A 10599-nucleotide genomic window follows, 5' to 3' on the forward strand; every position below is an offset into this window, starting at 1 on the left:
GTGTGTGTTCATTGGGTGGGTGGCATGGTAAATTATTTTTTTGAACATATATGAAACTTAGCATGATGGTGTTAAAGTGAGTGTCAATTTTCAGCAATGAGTGCCCGGTTTTTAAAAATACTTTTAAAAACAGGGGAACTTTCATTGATGAAAATTTACATTGCACCGGATTTGTAGAAATACTTGCCTTTTACTTCTGCAAAGCCGGATCGCCAATCCCAGCCTCCATTCCTCTGTACTGACGTCAGAAATGACAAAACCGGCTTCCTCCAATTATGGCTTGCACCCCAGAGTGTCCATCTCGTGATGCCCGGCTGTGATTGGAGGAAGCCAGTTTAGTCATTGCTGTGGTTGTACAGCAGGAAGACAGCGGGGGATCGGCGATCCGGCTTTGCAGAAATAAAAGGTAAGTATTTCTACAAATACGGTGCAATGTAAATTTGCATCCATGAAAGTGCCCCTGTTTTTAAAAGTATTTTTAAAAACCGGGCACTCATTGCTGAAAATTGACATTCACTTTAAAAAATTTAAATATCCAGAATAGTTTAAAAAAAAAAAAAATCCCAAGATTTCCATACCTTTCTTTAGATGCAACATTAAATTAAATAGATGTTGAAGATGGTGATTCCGTATTAGTGAGCCTTTCCAGAACTTTAAATATGCTGCAGCAGATGTGATTTTATTGCTTGTTTGTAATGATTCTGGAATTTGCAAGTTAAAGAGAAAGTAGTCCAAATTTAAAACTTGGGGTCTATTCATACAGAGGTAAATGGCACTTAAATTGAAACATGGTGAAACAGTTAGATCTGCATAGTTAATGCTGCATGCAATTCACCTGCAATTGTAAGGTGAGTTTTACACACTATTAACTATGCATTTTGCAGGGCTAACTCAGCTCTTCTTGCATCAGATGCTTGGTTTGGCCCTTCATAATGCAAAGTTAATGAGAGATTTCAAATCGCCTGCAATTCATACTTTGTGAGTAGAGCCCTTTGCTTGTTGATGTGGTGTGTGTTCTGTTTAAAAAAAAGTTTGCAGAAATAAAATGGGGAATACAGGAAAAAATAAAATATATATAAATAAAATCTCAATCGTCAAATTATGGTCCTCCATAACATATGGGATATAATTCCCGCCAGTAGGTGGTCAAGAACCCATATCAGAACATAAAATCCCTCCCGTCTTTTCTTCTTGGCCTCGTAGGAGAAGGTTGAGAATAGAGGTTGTTTCAGCTATTGACGGATTACAAATTGGCAGGTCAGATCTATGCCAGACAAAGAGTCCCTGGGGAGTATCATTTACAAAGAAGACAGAAAAGACTCTTCACAGCAGCTGAATGATACAGGGAAATGCTGTGCACATATCGGGGTATTCCTAACTGGGCTTCACCCATAACTACCCTCAGGCGTTGCAGGGACTCGTCCCTAGCTTCCCCCTGAGGGACTCGGGTATTTCCTTCTGCGGTACTCAATATCTGCACTGGATGGACTGTACTGTATACTGCTGCATTGACATAGTGACATGCCTGGTAAACCAGTAGATGTGAGCTGTGTAAGGTAAGTGATTTTCCACAGCACACATACAGCCCAGAGGCTATTTGTAGGTACTCTGACACAGGTACAGTATAGCTAGGGGACTTTACCTGCTCTCTCCTAATGACACTATTTTCTTTCTAATGACACAGTGAGTTCACGGATCATCTTAATTACTGTTGGGAATATCACTCCTGAACAGCAGGAGGCAAAGAGCACCACAGCAAAAGTTGTTAAATACCACTCCCCCTACCCACAATCCCCAGTCATTCTCTTTGCTTGTATCAGTTGCGAGGGGTAAAGATAGGTGTCTGATTCTTCAATCAAGAGTTTATTTTTTTTTAAGCAGAGCAAGTTTGCTCTGGTTTTCTTTTGGTTTTAGCCGTAGTCCATGTCAGTCTCTTCAGTAGAGCAATTGGTGCTTTTAAGCATTTGGGAACTTGTGGGGTATAATCCCCACTGGGCCTCCCAAGTCATTTCATGCTGCCCTTGGTTAAAAGTTTGAGTAAGTTTACTCAGCCTTTTCTTTTTTCCACAGGTTCATGTGAGGTAGGAAGCCCCTCTCATACCAAGTGAGCTGTCCTGCTGCCGGCCAGATTTTTGAGGCAAGTGCCTATTTCTTTTCCTGTTCTAATATAGGAGAATTTGGCACTTTGACATTTAATCCATGAGCTAGTGACGTATGGGATATACATTCCTACCAGGAGGGGCAAAGTTTCCCAAACCTTAAAATGCCTATAAATACACCCCTCACCACACCCACAATTCAGTTTTACAAACTTTGCCTCCCATGGAGGTGGTGAAGTAAGTTTGTGCTAGATTCTACGTTGATATGCGCTTCGCAACAGGCTGAAGCCTGGTTTTCCTCTCAGAGTGCAGTGAATGTCAGAGGGATGTGAAGAGAGTATTGCCTATTTGAATACAATGGTCTTCCTCTAGGGGGTCTATTTCATAGGTTCTCTGTTATCGGTCGTAGAGATTTCTTCTCCTATCTCCCTTTTCAGATCGACGATATACTCTTATATACCATTACCTCTACTGATTCTTGTTTCAGTACTGGTTTGGCTATCTACTATATGTAGATGAGTGTCTTAGGGTAAGTAAGTCTTATTTCTATTTATGACACTCAAAGCTATGGTGGGCACTTTATATGTAAAGTTCTAAATATGTGTTTAAACTTATATTTGCCATGATTCAGGATATTCAGTATTCCTTCATTCAGACTGTCAGTTTCATTTTGGGAAAATGCATATAAATTTCATTTTTCTTACCTTCAATTTTCAATTGACTTTGTTTCAAAAATTGCGGGCTGTTAGGCTCACGGGTGCAGAAAATGCTTCTATTTATTGCGTCATTCTTGGCGCAAGACTTTTTGGCGCAAAAAATTTCGTCATTTCCAGCATCATAGTTGGCGCCGGAAGTTTTTTCTTAATAGCGTCATTTTTGACGTATGTTTATTGCAGACGTTTTTTTGGCGCCAAAAAATATGGGCGTCATTCTTGGCACCAAAATGTGTGGGCGTCATTCTTGGCGCCAGTTTTTTTTCACATTATTTCAGTCTCACTTTTCAGTTGCTTTTGGTTTTCTAGAAGCTTGTTTCATTTTGCATTTTTTCCCATTCCTGAAACTGCCATTTAAGGAATTTGATAATTTTGCTTTATGTTTTTTTTTTCTTTTACATATTGCAAGATGTCACTACCTGACCCTGGATCAGAATCTACTTCTGGAATAGCGCTGCCTGATGTCGGTTCTACCAAAGCTAAGTGCATTTGTTGTAAACTTTTGGGAACTGTTCCTCCGGCTGTTTGTGATAGTTGTCATGATAAGCTATCAAAAGCAGATAGTTTTTCCATTAGTAATAATCCATTACCTGTTATTCCTTCAACATCTAATGTTCAGGATGTTCCTGTTAATGTTAAAGAATTTGTTTCTAAATCTATTCGGAAGGCTCTGTCTGTTATTCCTCCTACTAAACGTAAGAGGTCTTTTAAAACTTCACATATTTCAGATGAATTTTTAAATGACCACCATCATTCTGACTTATCTATTTCTGATGAGGATCTATCTGATTCAGAAGATTCTACCTCAGATATTGACACTAATAAATCTTCATATTTATTTAAGATGGAGTTTATTTGTTCTTTACTTAAGGAAGTGTTGATTGCTTTAGATATGGAGGAGTCTAGTCCTCTTGATATTAAAACTACTAAGCGTTTAAATGCAGTTTTTAAACCTCCTGTGGTTATTCCAGAAGTTTTTCCAGTTCCTGATGCCATTTCAGAAGTAATTTCTAGGGAATTGAATAGTCTGGGTACTTCATTTACTCCTTCTCCAAGGTTTAAGAAATTGTACCCTTTGCCATCTGATAGATTAGAGTTTTGGGATAAAATTCCCAAAGTTGATGGGGCTATTTCTACTCTTGCTAAACGTACTACTATTTCTGCGGCAGATAGTACTTCGTTTAAAGATCCTTTAGATGGGAAGCTTGAATCCTTTCTAAGGAAGGCTTATTTATGTTCAGGTAATCTTCTTAGACCTGCTATTTCTTTGGCTGATGTTGCTGCAGCTTCAACTTTCTGGTTGGAGGCTTTAGCGCAACAAGTGTCAGACCATAATGCTTATAGCATTGTTAAACTTCTTCAACATGCTAATAACTTCATTTGTGATTTTAGATATCATTTAGAATTTATGTCAGGTATATGTCTTTAGCTATTTTAGCTAGAAGAGCTTTATGGCTTAAGTCTTGAAATGCAGATATGACTTCTAAGTCAACTTTGCTTTCTCTTTCTTTCCAAGGTAATAAATTATTTGGTTCTCAGTTAGACTCAATAATTTCAACGGTTACTGGGGGGAAGGGAGCCTTTTTACCTCAGGATAAAAAATCTAAAGGTAGATATAGGGCTGCTAATCGTTTTCGTTCCTTTCGTCAGAATAAGGAAGAAAAGCCTGACCCTTCCTCTAAAGGAACAGTTTCCGTTTGGAAACCTTCTCCAGTCTGGAATAAATCCAAGCCTTTCAGAAAGTCAAAACCAGCTCCCAAATCCGCATGAAGGTGCGGCCCTCATTCCAGCTCAGCTGGTAGGGGGCAATTTACGATTTTTCAAAGATGTTTGGATCGATTTGATTCAAAGTCTTTAAATTCAGAACATTGTTTCACAAGAGTACAGAATAGGTTTCAGGGTAAGACCGCCTGTGAGAAGATTTTCTTTCACGCATTCCAGTAAACCCAGTGAAGGATCAAGCGTTTCTGAAATGTGTTTCAGATCTGGAGTCAGCTGGGGTAATTATGCCAGTTCCAGTTCTGGAACGGGGCCTGGGGTTTTACTCAAATCTGTTCATTGTACCAAAGAAGGAGAATTCCTTCAGACCAGTTCTGGATCTAAAAATATTGAATCGTTATGTAAGGATACCAACATTCAAGATGGTGACTATAAGGACTATTCTGCCTTTTGTTCAGCAAGGGCATTATATGTCCACAATAGATTTACGGGATGCATATCTTCATATTCCAATTCATCCGGATCACTATCAGTTCCTGAGATTCTCTTTTCTAGACAAGTATTACCAGTTTGTTGCTCTTCCTTTTTTCCTAGCTACAGCTCCAAGGATCTTTTCAAAGGTTCTCGGTGCCCTTCTCTCTGTAATCAGGGAGCAGGGTATTGCGGTATTTCCTTATTTGGATGATATCTTGGTACTTGCTCAGTCTTTACATTCTGCAGAATCTCACACGAATCAACTTGTGTTGTTTCTTCAAAGACATGGTTGGAGGATCAATTTACCAAAGAGTTCCTTGATTCCTCAGACAAGGGTAACCTTTTTAGGTTTCCAAATAGATTCAGTGTCCATGACTTTGTCTCTTACAGAAAAGAGACGTCTGAAATTGGTTTCAGCTTGTCGAATCCTTCAGTCTCAATCTTTCCCTTCGGTAGCTTTGTGCATGGAAATTTTAGCTCTCATGACTGCTGCATCGGACGCAATCCCTTTTGCTCGTTTTCACATGAGACCTCTCCAGCTTTGTATAATCCCTGGACCATTGGTTCAGCATACAAAGATATCACAATTAATATCCTTAAATCCCAATGTTCGTTCTTCTCTGACTTGGTGGTTGGATCACCATCGTTTAGTTCAAGGGGCCTCTTTTGTTCGTCCAACTTGGACTGTGATCTCAACAGATGCAAGTCTTTCAGGTTGGGGAGCTGTATGGGGATCTCTGACAGAGCAGGGGCTTTGGGATTCTCAGGAGGCAAGATTACCAATCAATATTTTGGAACTCCGTGCGATTTTCAGAGCTCTTCAGTTCTGGCCTCTTCTGAAGAGAGAATCTTTTTTTGTTTTCAGACAATGTCACAACAGTGGCATATGTCAATCATCAAGGGGGGACTCACAGTCCTCAGGCTATGAAAGAAGTATCTTGGATACTTGTATGGGCGGAATCCAGCTCCTGTCTAATTTCTGTGGTTCACATCCCAGGTATAGACAATTGGGAAGCGGATTATCTCAGTCGCCAGATGTTACATCCAGGCGAATGGTCTCTTCACCCAGAGGTATTTCTTCAGATTGTTCAAATCTGGGGGCTTCCAGAAATAGATCTGATGGTCTCTCATCTAAACAAGAAACTTCCCAGGTATCTGTCCAGATCCAGGGATCCTCAGGCGGAAGCGGTGGACGCGTTGTCACTTCCTTGGAATTATCAACCTGCTTATATCTTTCCGCCTCTAGTTGTTCTTCCAAGAGTGATTTCCAAAATCCTAATGGAGCGTTCGTTTGTACTGCTGGTGGCTCCAGCATGGCCGCACAGGTTTTGGCATGCGGATCTCGTTCGGATGGCAAGTTGCCAACCTTGGACACTTCCGTTAAGGCCACACCTATCTCAAGGCCCATTTTTTTCATCAGGATCTCAAATCATTAAATTTGAAGGTATGGAGATTGAACGCTTAATACTTAGTCATAGAGGTTTCTCTGATTCAGTGATTAATACTACGTTACAGGCTCGTAAATCTGTGTCTAGGAAGATCTATTACCGAGTCTGGAAGACTTACATTTCTTGGTGTTCTTCACATAAATTTTCTTGGCATTCTTTTAGAATTCCTAGAATTTTACAATTTCTTCAAGATGGTTTGGATAAGGGTTTGTCTGCAAGTTCCTTGAAAGGTCAAATCTCTGCTCTTTCGGTTCTTTTTCACAGAAAGATTGCTAATCATCCTGATATTCATTGTTTTGTACAGGCTTTGGTTCGAATCAAGCCTGTCATTAAGTCAATTTCTCTTCCTTGGAGTCTCAATTTGGTTCTGAGGGCTTTACAGGCTCCTCCGTTTGAACCTATGCATTCTCTGGATATTAAATTACTTTCCTGGAAAGTTTTGTTCCTTTTGGCCATCTCTTCTGCTAGAGTTTCTGAATTATCTGCTCTTTCTTGTGAATCTCCTTTTCTGATTTTTCATCAGGATAAGGCGGTGTTGCGGACTTCATTTAATTTTTTGCCTAAAGTTGTGAATTCTAACATTAGTAGAGAAATTGTTGTCCCTTCATTTTGTCCTAATCCTAAGAATTCTCTGGAGAGATCTTTACATTCTTTGGATGTAGTTAGAGCTTTGAAATATTATGTTGAAGCTACTAAAGATTTTAGAAAGACTTCTAGTCTATTTGTTATCTTTTCTGGTTCTAGGAAAGGTCAGAAGGCTTCTGCCATTTCTTTGGCGTCTTGGCTAAAGTCTTTGATTCATCATGCTTATGTGGAGTCGGGTAAATCCCCGCCTCAAAGGATTACGGCTCATTGTACTAGGTCAGTTTCTACTTCCTGGGCTTTTAGGAATGAAGCTTCTGTTGATCAGATTTGCAAAGCAGCAACTTGGTCGTCTTTGCATACTTTTACTAAATTCTACCGTTTTGATGTTTTCTCTTCTTCTGAAGCAGTTTTTGGTAGAAAAGTACTTCAGGCAGCCGTTTCAGTTTGATTCTTCTGCTTATAATTTCAGTTTTTTTCATTATAAGATTAAAACTTTTTGATTTGGGTTGTGGATTATTTTTTCAGCGGAATTGGCTGTCTTTATTTTATCCCTCCCTCCCTAGTGACTCTTGCGTGGAAGTTCCACATCTTCGGTATCTGCTATCCCATACGTCACTAGCTCATGGACTCTTGCCAATTACATGAAAGAAAACATAATTTATGTAAGAACTTACCTGATAAATTAATTTATTTCATATTGGCAAGAGTCCATGAGGCCCACCCTTTTTGTGGTGGTTATGATTTTTTTTGTATAAAGCACAATTTATCCAATTCCTTATTTTTGATGCTTTCGCTCCTTTCTTATCACCCCACTTCTTGGCTATTCGTTAAACTGAATTATGGGTGTGGTGAGGGGTGTATTTATAGGCATTTTAAGGTTTGGGAAACTTTGCCCCTCCTGGTAGGAATGTATATCCCATACGTCACTAGCTCATGGACTCTTGCTAATATGAAAGGAATGAATTTATCAGGTAAGTTCTTACATAAATTGTTATCTTCATTTTCTGTTTTCATTCAGATTATTTTCATTTTCTCCAACATAGGTGTGTCCGGTCCACGGCGTCATCCTTACTTGTGGGATATTCTCTTCCCCAACAGGAAATGGCAAAGAGCCCAGCAAAGCTGGTCACATGATCCCTCCTAGGCTCCGCCTACCCCAGTCATTCTCTTTGCCGTTGTACAGGCAACATCTCCACGGAGATGGCTTAGAGTTTTTTAGTGTTTAACTGTAGTTTTTATTATTCAATCAAGAGTTTGTTATTTTAAAATAGTGCTGGTATGTACTATTTACTCAGAAACAGAAAAGAGATGAAGATTTCTGTTTGTATGAGGAAAATGATTTTAGCACCGTAACTAAAATCCATGGCTGTTCCACACAGGACTGTTGAGAGCAATTAACTTCAGTTGGGGGAACAGTGTGCAGTCTCTTACTGCTTGAGGTATGACACATTCTAACAAGACGATGTAATGCTGGAAGCTGTCATTTTCCCTATGGGATCCGGTAAGCCATGTTTATTAAGATAGTAAATAAGGGCTTCACAAGGGCTTATTAAGACTGTAGACTTTTTCTGGGCTAAATCGATTCATTATTAACACATATTTAGCCTTGAGGAATCATTTATTCTGGGTATTTTGATATGATTATATCGGCAGGCACTGTTTTTGACACCTTATTCTTTAGGGGCTTTCCCTAATCATAGTCAGAGCCTCATTTTCGCGCCGGTATGGCGCACTTGTTTTTGAGGACAGCATGGCATGCAGCTGCATGTGTGTGGAGCTCTGATACATAGAAAAGTCTTTCTGAAGGCATCATTTGGTATCGTATTCCCCTTTGGGCTTGGTTGGGTCTCAGCAAAGCAGATTCCAGGGACTGTAAAGGGGTTAAATATAAAAACGGCTCCGGTTCCGTTATTTTAAGGGTTAAAGCTTCCAAATTTGGTGTGCAATACTTTTAAGGCTTTAAGACACTGTGGTGAAATTTTGGTGAATTTTGAACAATTCCTTCATACTTTTTCGCAATTGCAGTAATAAAGTGTGTTTAGTTTCAAATTTAAAGTGACAGTAACGGTTTTATTTTAAAACGTTTTTTGTGCTTTGTTATCAAGTTTATGCCTGTTTAACATGTCTGAACTACCAGATAGATTGTGTTCTGACTGTGGGGAAACCAAGGTTCCTTCTCATTTAACTATATGTATTTTATGTCATAAAAAAAAAAAAAAAAAAAAAAAAAATTTAGTAAAAATGATGCCCAAGATGATTCCTCAAGTGAGGGGAGTAAGCATGGTACTGCATCATCCCCTCCTTCGTCTACACCAGTCTTGCCCATACAGGAGGCCCCTAGTACATCTAGTGCGCCAATACTCCTTACTATGCAACATTTAACGGCTGTAATGGATAATTCTATCAAAAACATTTTAGCCAATATGCCCACTTATCAGTGAAAGCGCGACTGCTCTGTTTTAGTAAATTCTGTAGAGCATGAGAACGCTGATGATATGGTTTCTGAAGGGCCCCTACACCAGTCTGAGGGGGCCAGGGAGGTTTTGTCTGAGGGAGAAATTTCAGATTCAGGAAACATTTCTCAACAAGCTGAACCTGATGTGATTACTTTTAAATTTAAGTTGGAACATCTCCGCGCTCTGCTTAAGGAGGTGTTATCCAATTTGGATGATTGTGATTATCTGGTCATTCCAGAACCACTATGTAAAATGGAAAAGTTCTTAGAGGCCCCGGGGCCCCCCGAAGCTTTTCCTATATCCAAGCGGGTGGCGTACATTGTTAGTAAAGAATGGGACAGGCCCGGTATACCTTTAGTACCTCCCCCCATATTTATAAAATTGTTTTCCTATAGTCGACCCCAGAAAGGACTGATGGCAGACAGTCCCCAAGGTCGAGGGGGCGGTTTCTACTCTACACTAGCGCGCCACTATACCTTAGAAGATAGTTGTGCTTTCCAAGATCCTATGGATAAAAAATTAGAAGGTCTGCTAAAGATTTTGTTCAGCAAGGTTCCCTTCTACAACCAATTGCATGCATTGTCCCTGTCACTGCAGCCGCGTGTTTCTAGTTTGATGAGCTAGGAAAGGCGATTATTAGTAATTCTTCTTCTTATGAGGAGATTATGGACAGAATTCGTGCTCTTAAATTGGCTAATTCTTTCACCCTAGACGCCACCTTGCAATTGGCTAGGTTAGCGGCGAAAAAATTCTGGGTTTGCTATTGTGGCGCAGAGCGCTTTGGTTAAAATCTTGGGCAGCGGATGCGTCTTCCAAGAACAAATTGCTTGACATTCCTTTCAAGGGGAAAACACTCTTTGGCCCTGACTTGAAAGAGATTATCTCTGATATCACTGGGGGCAAGGGCCACGCCCTTCCTCAGGATAGGTCTTTTCAAGACCAAAAATAAACCTAAGTTTCGTCCCTTTCGCAGAAACGGATCAGCCCCAAGGGCTACGTCCTCTAAGCAGGAAGGTAATACTTCTCAAGCCAATCCAGCCTGGAGACCTATGCAAGGCTGGAACAAAGGAAAGCAGGCCAGGAAACCTGCCACTGCTACCAAGAC

This window comes from Bombina bombina, unplaced genomic scaffold, assembly GCF_027579735.1.
Source record: "Bombina bombina isolate aBomBom1 unplaced genomic scaffold, aBomBom1.pri scaffold_1779, whole genome shotgun sequence".
Lineage (NCBI taxonomy): Eukaryota > Metazoa > Chordata > Amphibia > Anura > Bombinatoridae > Bombina > Bombina bombina.